Here is a 19252-nt window from a genome sequence, read left to right as displayed (position 1 = left end):
GCTCGCCCTCACATAGTGCGTTTTCCCTGTGTGCCGAGCAGTGCTCTCCCCTCCGTGGCTGCTGCAGCTGTACACATGTCCTCTCTTTACTCTCGGCAACGTCACGTACTGCCTGGTATTCCTCCCGTTATCTGTCGGGGCCTTCTCTACAATATTACTATACCCACAATGCTATTATTCTTATACATATAAAGCAGCGTTCGCTGTAGAAGGACGACACCGCCACACCAGAAGGCACTGACACAACTATACAAGGGCGGCCGGAGCCTCTGCACTGCGCGGTAACCATTCAAAGGCCGACCGAAACCTGCTGCCAGGGGCGTGGTCAAGAACAGGCCTGAATGGGCGGGGACTCTGTGCACGGCCTTGCGTGGGCGGGGACTGTGTGTTCCTGGCAGTGGAGGAGGAGGGATTCGGTGCGTGGGTGCGCGCCCGGGATGGTGAGGGCATTGCTGGTACCAGGAGAGATATTACCCCGTTTACTGCCAGCTTCATGCAGGTGACGGCGGGAGAGGTGAGTGTTCGGGTGGTGGATGGGCGCAGACTGGGGGGTTATGGGGCTGTTGTGTGTGTGGGAGGGGGCAGTTCTGGGGTACAGTGTATTATCAGGGGCGTCATGTATGGTGGCTGCGGCTCTGCTGATAGATATACATGTGTCTGTGTGATGATATGTGTGCACGGCGCTCCTACAAGCAGTGACATTATCATTAGGTAGTATTCTGCTATATATGTTGTGTATACTGGCCGGACAGGCAGGTTGGTGAGGGGAGCTGGCACTGCCAGGGTGAATGAAGTGCTGAGCACCTGAAGTTACGAGCATTCCACCCTGAAATAACAATCTCCAGTCCTTCGAGCTGCCTTGTGTGAAGTCTTGTGTTGTAGTCCGATAATTCTGAAATGTATCGGTTTATGGGAAAGCTGAGTAGTAATGGCCCCTGCCACAGGTTGTCACCCAGACTGCTGAACGCCAACACCTACAATCTAGGGAGTAAGGAAAAAATGGTCTAATTCTTCATTAGTTTGCTTTAATTCAATATGCCATCCACAGAATCACTCTAACGCTTGGGTCCTATAACTTGACCCTTTTCTTACCATCTGTTTCCCAATGTAAGAAAAGGTCTTTTGCAAAAATCGGCGCTGTGTTGAGGAGGCGTCATCCATCGCACAAGTAATGGCTGCCCACAACTTCCACACTGCCGTCTTATTCCTTGAATAGTGGTTATCTAGGGTGTAATACATGAGATCAGTGTATCATTGCATAGGCAGAAAGCCCAGTAACCATCTCTGTATCTACTTTTAAAGGGGTTTTCAGAGATCACTTTTTTCTTTCTTTCATGGGCCATGTTACTGGAAATAACCTTATATTTGATTTAACAATTCTGCTCCCTTTTAATCTGAGACGTTTCCGTGGCTGGCCACATATAAACATTGCAGCTGTGGCTCAGTTCGTGGATTCCCCCCTCTCCCTATAGTGACCATGTGAATATTCATCCAATAGATCCGGCGTTAGCGGCAATGTGATGCGGTCAAGTGGCTGCTTTAAAGGTGCTGTTTACTGTACGAGAAGAGGGGAAGGCCATGCCTGGGATGAGCTCCGGCTACATCCGTATCTCTAGACTATCCCTTTAAGGCCTTATGCACACGAACATGTGTCAGATTGGGCGTGAAAAATGTCAGTTTTTCACGGCTGATTTGCATCAGTGCGGGACCCGTTTTCACAGATTCCCCCCCCCCCCCCCCCATAGACTTGTCTGGAGGGATCTGTAAAAATGGGCAAAAATAGAACCTGTCCTAATTTTTCACGGCCGTTCACAAAGTCTGTTAAAACAACGGCCGTGTGAATAGCGCCATGCAAGTGCATTGATTTTTATGTAGCTGATTTTACTGTTCGTGCGAATAAGGCCTTAGGCTAAGTTCACACTAGCGTCGTCTCCCGTTTAGGTCTCTTCCGTCAGAGGAAGAGAGGACCGAAAATCCAATTTGAATGCATCGCTTGTGTTTGAATTACCATTGATTTCAATGTTAATTCTTTTGTTTCAGTTGGGTTCTACTTGCCTCCTTTCTGCTAGGTTTCCGCTTTTTTCACGTGTAACCTAGCAGAACGGAGGCAAACGGAATCCAACTGAAACACCAGAATTACCATTGAAATCAATGGTAATTCTAACAAGCAATGCTTTCCGTTTGGATTTTCGGTCATCTCTTCCTCTGACGGAAGAGACCTAAACGGGAGACAACGGTAGTGTGAACTTAGCCTAAGGCAACTATCGCTTGTCAACCATGTTCACCAGAAAGTGGGTAAATGGGTGGGGGATATTCGCCACCTGTCTGATATTGGGATCTGTTATTATTAATCTAGGTAAACACTACTTTCGATTGTCCCCTGCAACACACGCAGGAGACATTCTAACTAGAGGTAAACGGCAGAGCAAATGTATCTGGATGCTTCTTCATGGAGTTTCTTAAGAGTATAGAAAAAGGAAGTAACTGCTTCCTTATTTTCCACTTTTGTAAGTTTGTAAAACTACAAGTGAAACGTGAGGATTATTTTTTTTCACATGTACTAGTCCTCAATGAATTAGAATATCATCAAAAAGTTAATTTATTTCAGTAATTCAATGCAAAAAGTGAAACTCATATGTTATATAGATTCATTACACACAGAGTGATCTATTTCCAGAATTTTTTTCTTAACTGGTTCCCGGCCGCTGGCTGTATTTTTACGGCCAGCAGTCAGGGTCCTTAAATCCCGCACCATAGACTTTTTACGGCTCGGGTTTTAACTTGCTGCCCGAGCGATCGGGCAGCTGAATGCCGGGTCTCCGGCTGTCAGTGACTGCCGGGGACCCTGAGGAGAGGATAGAAGCAGCTTCTGTCTTCTCCGATCTCTTTTACACAGCACTCAATGAGCGCTGTATATAGGAATAGAGGCAGCGGCCGCGCCGCTGTCTTTATTGGTCCCGGTGATCATGTGACTGTTCACATGATCGCCGGGATGCCGTTACTGACAGACTGCTGCTGGGTCTAACTAGACCCAGCACAGCCCTATTAGTGACAATCGTCACTATGAGAGGGCTGATTTCCCCTGTAAGTCTGGATTCACACGAGCACATTACGTCTGTAATGGACGGACGTATTTCGGCCGCAAGTCCCGGACCGAACACACTGCAGGGAGCTGGGCTCCTAGATCATAGTTATGTACGATGCTAGGAGTCCCTGCCTCTCTGGAACTACTGTCCCGTACTGAAAACATGATTACAGTATGGGACAGTTGTCCTGCAGAGAGTCAGGGACTCCTAGCGTCGTACATAACTATGATCTAGGAGCCCGCTCCCTGCAGTGTGTTCGGTCCGGGACTTGCGGCCGAAATACGTTCCATCCATTATGGACGTAATGTGCTCGTGTGAATCCAGCCTTACTGGGGCTGCTGTGCAGCTCCAGTTACAGTGGAAAAAGATGTGTAAAAGCAAGAAAAAAAATATATATAAAGTTCCCCAAAGGTCTTTTTTGACCTTTGAGGGAAAGAACCTAATAATAAAAAAAATAAAAGTAAAGTAAAATGCAAAAAAAAATGTATACTAAATACACATAAAATACCCATCCCAAAAAAAAGTTGTCTCCCTGCCTATCATTTTTGTAACGCTAGCCCTGACCTAATTACCCTAATATAGACATGTAATATATAAAAATTTACAGTAGACAATGACGATCACAAATATAAGGTCTATTTTAGGGTAAAACTATGTTATTACCAAAAACAAATAGCTGAAAAGTAAAAAAGCTTATTTTTTTACTATTTTTAAACTTTAAGAATAAAAATTCTAAAATAGCAAAAAGGATGTGTATAAAAATGATAAAAAAAAAAAAGGAAACCTGCATTGTCTACGGAAAAAACAATCGCAAAAATCACGTCGCTAGCCCAACAAATAAAAAAGTTCTAGCCGTTTAACTAACACGGGCTAAACGGTGTCTGGTCCTGAAGGCTCAAAATAGCCCGGTCCTGAACTGGTTAATGTTGATGATTATGGCTAACCGTTCATGAAAACCCCAAATTTAGGCCTCATTTACACGAGCGTGTGCGTTTTGCGCGCGCAAAAAACGCTGCGTTTTGCGCGCGCAAAAGGCACTTGGCAGCTCCGTGTGTCATCCGTGTATGATGCGCGGCTGCGTGATTTTCGCGCAGCCGCCATCATAGAGATGAGGCTAGTCGACGCCCGTCACTGTCCAAGGTGCTGAAAGAGCTAACTGATCGGCAGTAACTCTTTCAGCACCCTCGACAGTGAATGCCGAACACAATATACACCAACCTGTGAATAAAAAAAGACTTTCATACTTACCAAGAACTTCCTGCTTCCCCCAGTCCGGGCTCCCGGCCGTTGCCTTGGTGACGCGTCCCTCTCTTGTCATCCGGCCCCACCTCCCAGGATGACGCCGCAGTCCATGAGACCGCTGCAGCCTGTGATTGGCTGCAGCCTGTGCTTGGCCTGTGATTGGCTGCAGCCTGTGCTTGGCCTGTGATTGGCTGCAGCTGTCACTTGGACTTAACTGTCATCCCGGGAGGTCGGACCGGAGTTATCGGTAAGTCAGAACTTTTTTTTTTTTTTTACAGGTTCATGGATTTTCGGAGCGGAAGTCACTGTCCATGGTGCTGAACCAGTTTAACGCTTTCAGCACCGTGGACAGTGACTGTCTCCTGACGTCGCGTACCCGAACATTTTTTACCGGTTTCGGTCAAAACGAGTTTGGCCGAACCCGGTGAAGTTCGGTGCGCTCATCTCGAATTTGACACTCCGTTTGGATGTTTGTAACCAGAAAAGCACGTGGTGCTTTTCTGTTTACATTCAGGAGTTTGACAGCTCTTGCGTGATTTTCGCGCATGCAACGCAGGACCGTCAGTGTGGCATGCGTTGTTTTCACGCACCCATTGAAGTCAATGGGTGCGTGTTGCGTGAAAAACGCAATAATATAGAACATGTCGTGAGTTTTACGCAACGCACTCACGCAGCGCAAAAATCACGCATCGTCTAAACAGCCCCATAGACTATTATAGGTGCGTACGACACGCGTGAAAAGCACGCGCGTCGCACGCGCGTATAATACGCTCGTGTAAATGAGGCCTTAGTGTCTCAGAAAATTAGAATATTTTATAAGCCCAATTTCAAAAATGATTTTTAATACCGAAATGTTGGTCTAGTAAAAAGTATGTACAGTATATGCCCTCAATACTTGGTCGGTGCTCCTTTTGGATGAATTACTGCATCAATGCGGCGTGGCATGGAGGCGATCAGCCTGTGGCACTGCTGAGGTGTTATTAATGCGGCGTGGCATGGAGGCGCGATCAGCCTGTGGCACTGCTGATGTGTTATCAATGCGGCGTGGCATGGACGCGATCAGCCTGTGTCACTGCTGAGGTGGTATCAATGCGGCGTGGCATAGACGCGATCAGCCTGTGTCACTGCTGAGGTGTTATCAATGCGGCGTGGCATGGAGGCGATCAGCCTGTGGCACTGCTGAGGTGGTATCAATGCTGCGTGGCATGGACGCGATCAGCCTGTGGCTCTGCTGAGGTGATATGGAAGCCCAGGTTACTTTCATAGCGGCCTTCAGCTCGTCTGCATTATTTTATTTATTTATTGAAATTTGACCCTAAAGCTGGCTTTACACTTTAGATAGCTCGTTCCTGCCGATTGCTCATTCGACTGATCACTATTCTTCCCAACTCCACCATAAACATTCTTATTTCAGTATGTACATGGGAGTACGTTACTGCCATATTCTTCTGACAGCAGTTTATTTCTCACGCGAACAAAGTATTGGGCGTGTTGACATCCAACATGCCCAATCCTTCTTTCTACCGACATCTACCCACTGGGGTGAGTTGGCAGACCCCCATACACGTTGGATAGTAAGCCAGTAGAGCTGAAATCAGTGGGTTCAGCTGACTTGTATCTAATATGTATGGCCAGCTCTAGGGTATGTTCACACCTGGCGGATACACTGTGTAAAAGCACCCACCATATCTGCCCTGGATGTTCTGGCCGAAAAACCGCATCAAATTGTGGTGCAGTTTTTCGGCTGGAATGTCCGCTGTGGAAAACTGCACGTAAAAAAAAATAAAGGTCCCATAGCTTGGGCTATGGTCCCATATGACTGCAGCAGTCACATGGGATAAAACATAATCGCAGGTGGCCTGCCTAGACTAAGAAGCACAGAGCTCTGGGTGAGTATAAGATTTCTTTTTTTTTTTTTCTAAGTTGCGATTTGGTGCGTTTTTTTTTTTTTGTCCGGAATTCCCTGTGGCCGCCAGGGCCAGTGCTTTTATGCAGCGCATCCGCCCTTTGTGAACATACCCTTAAACTGTATGAATAGATGCATTTTGTCATTTTGTACATGCTTTTTGAACCACGCCATTGACCATAAAAATGCCACAAGCAGAAATACAGTACATGTAGTGCTTTTGGCTGCACAAAAAAGCACCACAAAAACGCTGTATGTGAAACAAGCCTAATACAATATTCACACGTGGCAGATGTTCAGTGTGGAGTCTGCAGGATTTTACAAAGCTCCTCTCAAATTCTTCTGAAAAAATCTGTGTGGATTTGAGGACATGCTATCTGTGGCGACTTGTAGATTTCGCAGTGGATTTCACCCATTGTTTTGATTATCATATCTAATCCTATAGTCCAAGACTTCCCTAGAAATAACATAAGCAGTAAAATAGGTTGTACTAAAGGCTTTCAACATTACATGCCATAGGCTGTTACCTTTCTAACGAGTCCGTTTGTTCTTTTCTGCTAGATTTGCTTAGGCCATCTGCTTTAATTTTGAATTGGAAATTCCTAGGAGTAACAATAGCTCAGCCAAGAAGTAATAGGACATATGAGTGCTGATGTGGGCAGCATCTGTCTGCAGTGAAACACACCACCAAAATTTCTTCTTTAAGGCTATGTTCACACGGAGTATTTTGGGGGAGGAATATCTGCCTCAAAATTCCGTTTGGAACTTTGAGGCAGATATTCCTCTCCCTGCACGCCGATTTTCGCGGCAATTATCGCGCCGTTTTTCGCCCGCGGCCATTGAGCGCCGCGGGCATAAAACAGCGAGAAATACCCTTTCTCCTGCCTCCCATTGAAGTCAATGGGAGGTCGGAGGCGGAAGCGCCCGAAGATAGGGCATGTCGCTTCTTTTTCCCGCGAGGCAGTTTTACTGCTCGCGGGAAAAAGACGCCGACGCCTCCCATTGAAATCAATGGGAGGCGTTCTCGGGCCATTTCTGCCGAGTTTTGCGACGCGGTTTCCACGTCAAAAAACTCGGCAAAATACCCCGTGTGAACATAGCCTAACAGTGTTTCCCAATGTTTCTAAGCCTAGTACCCCGTACTCAAATAAGTGACATTAAAGTACCCCCAAGGTTATGATCATACATTGTGCTACACATACAAGCGCAGCATGAGGAATAGTGAGAGTACCCCTAAAGTCATGACCTGTACCACAGGCTGGGAACCTAGGCTCTAGACCAGGGGTCTCAAACTCGGCCGGGTAAGTGGGCCGCATGTAGAAAAAATGGGAAGTTGACGGGCCGCATTACTTTCAAATTTGATACAATACAAAATTATTGTTAATTAGTTATTTGAACTACTATAACACTATATTACTAGAATAATAATACTACATTACTATAATAATACTGCTAGGTTTAAAATTTGAGATATTTTTCCACGTGCTTATTTCAACAATCCAGCTTTCCAGTTTAAGTGTCGCTAAATGCAGTCCGTCAGCTCAGTTAGCACACATGTCAAGATCGGGCAGCCCCTTTTTAGATAGTGCCGCAGTGCCCTCTGTGGATGCTGCCGCGGTGCCCTCTGTGGATGCTGCCGCGGTGCCCTCTGTGGATGCTGCCACGGTGCCCTCTGTGGATGCTGCCGCGGTGCCCTCTGTGGATGCTGCCGCGGTGCCCTCTGTGGATGCTGCCGCGGTGCCCTCTGTGGATGCTGCCGCGGTGCCCTCTGTGGATGCTGCCGCGGTGCCCTCTGTGGATGCTGCCGCCGTGCCCTCTGTGGATGCTGCCGCGGTGCCCTCTGTAGATAAGGCCGCGGTGCCCTCTGTAGATAAGGCCGCGGTGCCCTCTGTAGATAAGGCCGCGGTGCCCTCTGTAGATAAGGCCGCGGTGCCCTCTGTAGATAAGGCCACGGTGCCCTCTGTAGATAAGGCCACGGTGCCCTCTGTAGATAAGGCCACGGTGCCCTCTGTAGATAAGGCCACGGTGCCCTCTGTAGATAAGGCCACGGTGCCCTCTGTAGATAAGGCCACGGTGCCCTCTAGATAATGCCAGTGTCCTCTTCAGATACTGCCACAGTGCCCTCTGTAGAGGCTGCCCCAGTGATGTCAGGGGCTTGCCCAGAGCTGGAGTCCCGGAGCAGAGCCGCTTCTGGCACACTGCCTGGGATTCCAGCTCTGCTCCTGACATCACTGTCCATATATGGACAGAGATGTCAGGGGCAACCCCAGAGCTGGAGTCCCAGGCAGAGCGCTAGTAGGCTCTTCCTGGGACTCCAGCTGTGCTCCTGACCACTGGGACTCCTGCTCTGGGGAAGCCCCTGACATCATTGTCGATGTATGGACAGCGATGTCAGAGGCTTCCCCACAGTCCCGGAGCAGAGCCGATAATAGCGCTCTGCCCGGGACTCCGCTCTTGGGAAGACCTTGACACACTGTCCATATATGGGCAGCGATGTCAGGGAATTCCACAGAGTCCCGGAGCAGAGCCGACACCAGCGCTCTGCTCGGGACTCCGGCTCTGGGGAAGCCCCAGACATTGCTGTTCATATGTGGACAGCGATGTCAGGGAATTCCACAGAGTCCCGGAGCAGAGCCGACACCAGCGCTCTGCTCGGGACTCCGGCTCTGGGGAAGCCCCAGACATTGCTGTTCATATGTGGACAGCGATGTCAGGGAATTCCACAGAGTCCCGGAGCAGAGCCGACACCAGTGCTCTGCTCGGGACTCCGGCTCTGGGGAAGCCCCAGACATCGCTGTTCATATGTGGACAGCGATGTCAGGGAATTCCAGATACTAGCGGCTGTGTGTCCCGCGGGCCGCAAATGACAGCCCCAGGGGCCGCATGCGGGCCGCGTGCTTGAGACCCCTGCTCTAGACGATACAAAGGTAAAGGGAGTGTCATCGGAAGCTTCATGAATGAGATTTCCATGGCCAAGTTGCCTCACGTAAATGTCCATTTAGGGGGATGACAAATTAATATAGAGTTTGGGAGCCGGTTAGACCATCACAGTAGCCCATCTGATTTTCTTAGTAGACAGGCAGATAGAGCTTCCCCAGCTATCAATAGGGAAAAAATCTCAAAAAGTTAGCATTTGCTACTTGACTCGGAAATTGTCTAGCCCTGCACCTAAAGTTCGTTGCACCTAATTTATTATGAGACGCACACCGCTTAATAAATTAGACACATCTCTGGCTGTCCGTGAGCCAGAAAGTGAAATCTACGGGAGGTTAAAAACGGGCATAGACTTCCGGTATAATTTCCGCCAGTTTCTTGAGTAAACGAGAGCTGTAGGTGGCCTCGCCCTTCCACTAACCCACACTTACATATTGAAAAGTGCCGTGAGTGGTGTAAAGAAGAAAGTTGCAAAGTTTTGTTTTGTGCTGCTTTTCTTCTCCAGAAAACTGGCGTAGATGGTTTGATAAATCCCCCCTTATGTCTACACTGGTTTTGTATGTGACTGTGCACACACATGATCAAATACCTGAAAGTAAATCATAGCAATAAACCAACCTGTGGGATTTTATCGTTGGAAGGATATGCTGCTGTCTCTGGAACACCAGCCAGTAGCAAAAACATGGCCTGGAAGTCAGGAATGTGTAGTGTAACGCAGAGCTTGTCTATAAGAACACTATGTCTCTATCAAAAGAAGGTCCAGAAGAAATGAGAAAAAAAAACTAAAATATGAGTAATAAGGGTCAGGGACTATTTCTAACTACTCATATTACGGCTCCGTGCAACCTCCAAGTTATATAAAGCCGTAATATAGTGCCCATTCAAGTGTATGGGCCCTTACTGTATCTGTTTGCCTCAGATTTCATACAAAATTGTGGCGTTCTCCATCAGCCTCCATATATACCAAGCTATTCTCTCCAAGAAACACACAGGCTCTGTGGCTCCGTACCAGAGTTCTCTAAGGCACGGAGCATAAGACACTGCTGTGCGGAGGAGCCCTAAGCTCTGAAACTCAACTGAACCACGACCATGAAATGACTCCAGTTACTCCAAGGCTTAGCTAAGTTTGGTGTTCATGACCCCACAATGGGAAAGAGACAAAGTTCAACAATGGGGTTCATGGGAGAAAGGCAGAAACCACTGCAATCTAAGGGTATGTTCACACGAGGGCGTCCGTTACGGCTGAAATTACGGGGATGTTTCAGCCGTACCGGCATGTGCAGGCGCTTGAACGCCGCGTCAATTACGGCCGTAATTAGCGCTGCTATTCATTGGAGTCAATGAATAACGGCTCTAATTACGGCCAAAGAAGTGACAGGTCACTTCTTTGACGCGGGCGTCTATTTACGCGCCGTCTTTTGACAGCGGCGCGTAAATATACGCCTCGTGTGAACAGACAAACGTCTGCCCATTGCTTTCAATGGGCAGATGTTTGTCAGCGCTATTGAGGCACTATTTTCGGCCGTAATTCGGGGCAAAAACGCCCGATTTACGTCCGTAAATAGGCCGTGTGAACATACCCTAAGAGTGCTCATCTAAAATTTGCACAAAAAAAAAAAGCAAAAACCTAAATGGTCTATTTGGGTAATGTTCTTTGGAAAGATGAATCTAATATGAAACTTGGACACCTCAGGTTAATTGTGGAGAAAAGCAAATCCAACATTTCACAGTAAAGGCAGCTAAACATGGTAGTGGCGGTGGGCTGGAGATGCTCTGGTACCTAAAAGCCTAGACAACTTGCCAGCATGCTGACCAGCACTGATCTGTCTGTAAGATGAAGAGTAATTGGGCTCTGCAGGAAGATAATGATGGCAAATACAACAGCAAGTCTACACCTGAGGAGAAAGCAAAGGGTGGTTTTGGACTAATCGTCAAAGCCCAAAAGAAAAACTGATAATTTTACATTCTATGTTCAATAAAACCTACCTATATGAGGCCAGAATAGCACACAGTATTGATGCAGTTTTTGGATCCGTTTTTGAGCCTAAGGCTGGGTTCACACGACCTATTTTCTGACGTAAACGAGGCGTTTTAAGCCTCGATTTACGTCTGAAAATACGGCTCCAATACGTCGGCAAACATCTGCCCATTCATTTGAATGGGTTTGCCGACGTACTGTGCCGACGACCTGTCATTTACGCGTCGCTGTCAAACGACGACGTGTAAAAGAGACGGCTCGTCAAAAGAAGTGCAGGACACTTCTCGAGACGTAATTTGAGCCGTTTTTCATTTATTCCAATGAAGAACAGCTCCAAACTACGGCCGTAATTGACGCCTCGCAAAACGCGAGTACGAGCAATTACGTCTGAAATTACGGAGCGGTTTTCTCCTGAAAACAGCTCCGTAATTTCAGCCGTAAATGCAGTTATCGTGTGCACATACCCTAAGCGTGAAGTGGATCTGAAAGGTATAAAGAAAAGACTGATGCATCTTCTTCTTTATTTTTGTGCCCACTCCTGTGTTGGGCTAAAAGCTTTCAGCAAAAAACTGCATCAAAACGATGTGTTGGATCCTGGCTTAAAGTGCTTTCACAGAGAAGACCTACAATTTCTCATCCGCAACATACATGGCCTACACTCATTAGAAACGGGCCTAAAACTCTCCAGTGCTCAGACCTCCAGCGAGAAACTCTATCTATGAACATTCAATGGTAGGCAGGCCCCTTTATATTTGGACACCATTTTGCTTTATCGGTGCTCGTTTGCTCCAGTCACAAGGAGCTAGTATGGGGACGTGCGCTCGTCACTCCGATGGCTCGTCCCCATAAATTATCATCATGTTGGCAGCACGTCTCCCTGTTTACACAGGGAGATGTGCTGACGACAACAATACTTTAGTTTTTTAAAGCGATACGGTTAGATGAACAAGCGTTTGCTCGTTCATCTGCTGATCGCTGCCCTGTTTACACAGGGAATTATCGGCAACAAGCTTTCTATGCATGAACATTTGCACGATAATTGGCCCGTGTAAAAGGGACTTAACAGTCCTGAACTGGAAGACACCATTAGCCCTCCAAAGCAGTCTCTTGAAGTGCTTCTACTATTTGACTGGAAAGTCACTGTTTAGTGTCTTTCATGTGATGTTTGTTTTTTTATACAAAGCATAATTCAATTACTCACGTATTAAAAAAAATACTTAAAAAAAAACAAAAACTGGATTTTCCCATTCAAGTCAATCGGAATATTAATTCAAGCATTTAATAAGGCTGCCCGTACACAAGCAGGTTTTATTCAGGTTTTCTTAAAAAGCGGTCACCCGGTTTTAACATTTTTCAGGAGGAAAGGGGATGGTATAAAATAATTAACTAACTGGTATTCTCCCTTTTAAAATGCACTGACACTATTTGCCGCAGCTCCGGGCCCGGGAGCTCCTTCTTCGGCATGTTCCCTGAGGGCAGTGGCACGTGACCGCTTGTAACAGGCTACTCTCTACTTGAGATATCCTTGGGTGCTGTTGCACGCAACCGAGCTTTCCTCAAGGCCATAAGCTAAGTGACCAGTCCTTTACTTGTGTATGCTTGCTTATTTTATGCTATTCTATATATTTTGTTGCTTATTTGCCGACTTGGTGATAAATATATATATATATTTCACTGAGGCAAACTGTTTATGTATTGCTTTGTTCGGCATAATATTAATGTATTCATTGTTATTCACTTAGCTAGATAGATTCCTTAAAGGGAGTAGTTTCCCAAATGGGTTCACTTTTGTGGGATTTCTACAGTTTTGGTCCCTCAGGGGCTTTTCGAATGCGACATGGCACCCAAAAACCATTCCAGCTAAATTTGAGCTCCAAAAGCCAAATGTTGCTCCTTCCCTTCTGAGCCCTGCCGTGTATCGAAACAGAAGTTTATTACCACATATGGGGTATGGCCGTAATCAAGAGAAATTGCTTTTCAAATGTTGTGGTGGTATTTCTCCTTTTTGTCTTGAAAAAATTTAAAATGTCGACGTTTTATCTGAAAAAAATTAAATTTTTGATTTTCACTGCCTAATTCCATGAAGTTCAGCAAAACCTATTGGGTCAAAATGCCCACTATACCCCTTGATAAATTCCTTCAGGGGTGTAGTTTCCCAAATGGGGTCACTTTTGGGGGTTTCCACTAATTTGGCCCCACAAAACCTCTTCAAACCTGACATGGTGCCTAAAATATATTCTACTAAAATGGAAATAATCCACTAGGTGCTCCTTGGCTTCTGAGGCCTGTGTTTCAGTCCATTAGCGCACTAGGGCCACATGTGGGATATTTCCAAAAACTGCAGAATCTGGGCAATAAATATTGAGTTGCGTTTCTCTGGTAAAGCCTTATGTGTTACAGAATAAAATGTCATTTTTTTTTTGCAGAAAATCTGTTTTAACCCATTTGTAAATTTCACCTCCACTTTGCATTAATTCCAGTGAAACGCCTGAAGGGTTAAGAAACTTTCTGAATGCTGTTAAGAATACTTTGAGGGTGCAGTTTTTAAAATAGGGGGTTTCTAATATATAAGGCCCTCAAGGCTACTTCAGAACTGAACTGGTACCTATACAAAAAAAAAAGGCTTTTTAAATTTTCTTGGAAATGTGAAATTGCTGCTAAAGTTGCAAGCCTTGTAACGTCCGGGAAAAATAAAATAATTTAAAAAAAAACTATGCAAACATAAAGTAGACAAATGGGAAATGTTAACTAGTAACTAGTATGTGTGGTATTACTATCTGTCGTACAAACAGATACATTTAAGTTTAGAAAACTGCTAATTTATGCAAGTTTTCTCAAAATTTGGGTGTTTTTCACAAATAAACACTGAATGTATCGACTAAATGTTACCACTAACTTAAAGTACAATGTATCACGAGTAAAACAATCTCTGTATCACTTGGATTAATAAAGGCATTCCAAAGCTATTACCACATAAAGTGACACATGTCCGATTTGAAAAATGGGTCTACGTCCTAAAGGGGTGCCAGAAGCAGATTAAAAAGAGAACTAGTATAACATTTCTTTCCCTTTATCTTTGCCAGATTTTGTCATTAAAACCAGTTTAAAAAAAAAAAAACCTGAACAAGATCTGCACGTGTAAATACACCCTTAGGCTAGGTACACATGTGGCAGCAAAATCGGCATGCAGCTCTGCATAGAAAAATAGCAGTAGTCCGCATGTGATTACCGCGGCATGGCCGAACGTGCAATAACACCCTTAGGGCTCATGCACACCGCTGTTTTCAATATTTTGGACCGCAAAACATGGATCCTAACTATTTCTGTGTGTAATACAAGAAGAAAGAGGATGCCTCCAGCTCACCTTATTTAGACATGGGTAGTTTGATCTCTGCGCACGGGTCTTCGTGTCGGCACACGGAAGAGGTAGAAAAAACGAGGGAAGGGTAGATCCAGCGCTGATGGAAAGAATATAAAAGGAAACTTTTTCCGAGTTTTAATTCGATTGATTAAGAACGCAAGCGGCGTTCGAAACGCGTAGGCCATCTATTCCACCCATCATCTTGGCAATACAGGACATTACTTTTTCAGCATATTTCTTCTATGGATCCCTATTTTAATCAATCGAATTAAAACTCGGAAAAAGTTTCCTTTTATATTCTTTCCATCAGCGCTGGATCTACCCTTCCCTCGTTTTTTCTATTTCTGTGTGCAAATACGGACAAGAAAAGGACCTGTTCTATAATTTGCTAAAAGGACAAATGGTTCTGCAAAAAGAAAAAAAAAAGGAAGTGTGTGGGAACCCATATAAATGAATTGTTCGGTATGCTATCCGCAAAAAAATACGAACAGGACACTGAAGAACACAATGGACGTTTGTATGAGCCCTTATGCTAAGCTCGCCCTCTCTGGTTGTGAGGGGGTATGGCTTGCTAGTGTATTCCTAATTCTGGACCCTACTACTGTGGTTTCTATGTATGATTGACAAGTTCTGTCTGTAACCAAACTGAATTGTCTTTTATTTTCAATCAATATTTTCTTTGTCCTTTCTGACCTTAAAATGAAAGGTTGCTTGAATTTAATGCGGATGGTTGATTGATATGCTCTGTCTTCATAGGATTAATATAATATCTGCGGTTTTTTGGCATGTGCACTTTCTTCAAAAGCATAATTGATGTCCAAAAGCAGGTTTCAACTTAGATTTTTGCAGATTTTCTCTGATGTGTAGTCTAATCATTGTCTCACCGTTTCAGTATCGTCTCTGAGAGGAAGCCGTAGTTTGTGTTTTTACTGTAGATTTTATTTAAAGGGCCATTCCACCTAAATGTATTTATCAACTGATGCTGATCAGTGTTTGGATATAAATGCTACCATAGAAAATTTGTAAAAATAACCGCCCCCAATTCTGAAGTTACCTCATGGCTTGAAATGTTAAAACCCCGATTTTGATCTTTCTGGGTTCTGTAGTTCACCCATTTTAATTTATTACATTAGTTGGGAACCTTTTGAACCCACCCAAGCTCTTTTATGTCTTTCTTGTGCACTGGTGCCCAAAACTGTGCACAATATTCCATGTGCGGTCTGACTAGTGATTTATAAAGTGGCCGAACTATGTTCTCATGTGCATCTATGCCGCATTTGAAGCTCCCCATGATCTTACTTGCCTTAGCAACAGCTGCCTGACGCTGGTAGATTCCGTTAATCTTACTATCAATTATAACACCAAACTGGTTTTCCATGTCCGTAGGGTCAGTTCAGAGTTTTTTGCAAAACATCCGCTGTGGTTTTGTACAACACGTGGTTTTTGACGCGGTTTTTACGTCTTTCTTCAACAGGCAAAGGAAAAAACAGTGAGCGTGTTTTGTCAAAAACCACCGCAGCGTTTTTTTTTCGTCTCCCATTGATTTCAATGGGGTTTTTGAGGAAGAAAACATATATATCGAATGAGAATCCCCCCGCCTTTAAATTCCTTTAGAGACCGTATAAGTATGTCAGTCTATCGCTACCTTTTTATTTGCTTTAAAAAGTTGAATACAAGAAAAATATTCTACATATACACAATCGTGTGTACATCCACGCACTGAATCCCTCCTCCTCCACTACCAGACACACCCTCACTCCCCGCCTCTTCAGGCCTGTTCGTGACCATGCCCCTGGCTGCAGGTTTCAGTTGGCCTTAGAGCGATTACCGTGCAGTGGAGAGGCCCAGGCTGCCATTGTATAGTTATGTCAGCACTTTCTTGTGCGGTGGAGTCGTCCTTCTACAGTGAGTATGTATGTCGAGTCACGTTATTATGACCACCTCCTACTTTCAGCAGCGCGTAGCCCATGAAGGAAGTGATGTGTCGCGGGCTGGCTTGGTGGGTAAATAAGGTGTGTGATAGGCTGTCTGAACACGTATCACTCGTTGTTGCCATGGGTAAAAGGAGCGATTTATCAGATTTGCAAAACATGATTATTGGCTTTCGGGCCAAGGGTGGCAGGATTTCTCATACAGCGCAGTTTGTGAACTGTTCGCGTGCTGCTGTGGGGAAAGTGTATCGTGAGTGGACAGATGGCACCCTTGGGAATAACCGACATGAAAACTGGAGCACCACGTGCCGTTGATGTGAGAGGTGATCGTCCGTTACGAAGGTGCGCGAGGGCCGAACGCCATGCCATGGTGGAGCAGCTCACCGTGAAAATTAACCAGGGGTCTACCAGACATGTGTCTAAGACAACAGTTCAGCGAACCCTACTACGTATGGGGCTCTGAAGCAGACTGATGGTCACTTTTCCTATGCCAACAAAGGTGCATCAGGAAAAGAAGGCTTCCGTTTGCACGGCAGGAACGGAATTGGACCACCGATTATTAGCAAAGTGTTGCCTTCTCCGATGAGTCATGTTTTCTGCTTCATCGAACGGATGGATGTTGGCGTGTCAGGCGAGAAACATCAGAGAACGAACACCCTGCAACCATTGCTGGAAGAACACAAGCTGGTGGTGGCAGCGTTATGGTTTGGGGAATTTTTTCATGGCATTCCCTGTGCCCACTCCTCCATGTGGAAGATGCTGTGAACAGATTTGGGTATGAATCCATCGTTGCAGATCACATCCCCCCCATACATGCTTTTTGTTTTCCCTGGGGCAGATGGAATCATCCAGCAAGACAATGCGACATGTCACACGGCTAGAAATGTCCGACAGTGATTGGAAGAGCACGACCAAGACTTCCAAGTACTTCCCTGGCCCCTAATTCGCCAGACTTGATCCCAATTGAGCATCTGTGGGACCACCTCGATCCTCTTGTTCGCTCTATGGATCCTCCCCCACGCACCCTCCAGTAAATGTGGGATGTACTGCAGTCAGCATAGCTCCAGATACCTGAGACAATCAACCAGCACCTTACTGAGCCACTCCCAGCCCGTCTAGCTGCTGTCCATGATGCACACGGCGGTTACTCTGGATATTCGCTGGTGACCATAATAATGTGACTTGACGGTGCATTTTACCAAGTTGTAAAATGTTGGACTAGAGACATAAAACATGTATATCTTCGTTTTCAAAGGGATTTCCTACTTCTAATAGCCTGTGTTAAATGCCTGGAAGGCTGAATTCACACATCGCGTATTTGTTGCAGATTTTGGTGGCGATATGAGTATTGTCAAGTACCAAGTGTTATCCACATAGTCCAACCTGAAATGTTCCTTGCACCCATTGTGGTTCTGCACACCCCTGAGCATAGCCGCTCCTGTGTCTGATGTGAGAGCCTCTCCAGTGTTGTATCTCCGTATTGCTGTATCTAGAATTGGGAACTTCTTGTCAGGACAGTGATGAGCATGATGTTCTTGATGATAATGCTGCTTTTCAGGCAATATTAGTCACCTTTAACAGAACTGTTTTCCGCGTTGTTGCATGACAACCTCCTTCCTATGGTCTCTGAATTTGTTCCAGCACAAAACCTCATTTACCACTAGATGACTCAGATATTAGACACTACTACCTCCTTTGTCTTCTCTGATTTCATATACATATCATTTGTCTGGTCACCTGTAAGCTATACAACTATAGTGTAAAAAATAATAAAAAGCCCCAATAGTCTTTTCTTACCAAAAAATTGTTGGTATAGCGCTTTATTCAACCCAATAACCTTAAATCGGACATGCAATATATCAAAAAATTAAAGTTAGATAATGGCAAATATAAAGTTTTTTTTTTATTTTTTTGTTTTTTAGGTTTATGTAATATGATTACCAGAAAAACATGCTTTAAAAATTGCAAAACCGTGCTGGGACTGAAGGACCAAAAGACCTCGGGCATTAACTGGTTAAAATGCTGTGTTGTAGATGAGCTGGAAATAAAATCCGTGGTTTCCTTTTATTCATGGTATTCAGGGTCTACATGTGCAAAGATATTTTAAAAATCATTCTATTTTAACAGGTGCATTTTCCATCTCCGGACCACCCACTATAAATATATGTCCGCATTTGGAAGAACTGCTGTTTATTTACTTTCCATTATTTTGCTGACGTTTGTGTCCCTCACAACAGCCCCAATACCCGGATCTGGATGTTCCGAACAGTCTCTGGTGACATCACTGGGACCTGAATGGTCCTAGTCATGTGATCACCATGGCAACCAATCATGGCACACACAGGGATAGTTTGTTACAGTAACACATTTTCCCAGGGTCTGTGCTGTGTAAAATCCTTTCTCCTCCCGTCTTCTGTCAGTGAGATCTGAGGAGAGACCAGAGTACGCAAAACAGACATATATTTGGCTAAAAGTAATTAGCTATTAACACCTTCCTGCTGGCACCAGTTAATTTAAAGGCCTACTGCTGTAGTCCTCGCCACTTTACGTGCTCTGTTTGATCGCACTGCTCGGTCCAGCAAACCATGCCTTCCACTGGTTCGGGCTATCATTTTGACAATTCAGTCCTGTACTATGATAGTGAACTGAAGTATAATTTTATTGTCTTGAAAGCGGTCACCTAATACTAAAATGGGGGCTTGGCTCTTGTAGTGCTACAGCGGCGTCCTACGTTAAATGATGTACATACATTGGGCCTAGTCTTCTATTGATTATACAAATTGCCTTAGAACAAAATTTGGAAATAATGAATAT

General features: G+C 45.1%; 1 protein-coding gene across 3 annotated transcripts in view; it reads left to right on the top strand.

The window, feature by feature from the left end:
• Positions 1 to 248: 248 nt before the first annotated feature.
• Positions 249 to 19252, top strand: part of TPST2 (tyrosylprotein sulfotransferase 2) — a 74287-nt gene continuing 55283 nt past the window's right edge. Inside the window, exon 1 of one of the 3 annotated variants that reach the window (XM_075853810.1) lies at positions 249 to 514. The gene's annotated coding sequence lies outside the window, so the exon portion shown is untranslated. Of the gene's footprint in view, positions 515 to 16345; positions 16413 to 19252 lie in introns of those variants that run through there. The other 2 variants (XM_075853783.1, XM_075853793.1) reach the window with 2 other exon arrangements.

This window comes from Rhinoderma darwinii, chromosome 1 (genome assembly GCF_050947455.1).
Source record: "Rhinoderma darwinii isolate aRhiDar2 chromosome 1, aRhiDar2.hap1, whole genome shotgun sequence".
Classification (NCBI taxonomy): Eukaryota; Metazoa; Chordata; class Amphibia; order Anura; family Rhinodermatidae; genus Rhinoderma; species Rhinoderma darwinii.
The sequence above is the reverse complement of the archived record's forward strand: the minus strand, read 5'-3'. Positions and strand labels throughout refer to the sequence as shown.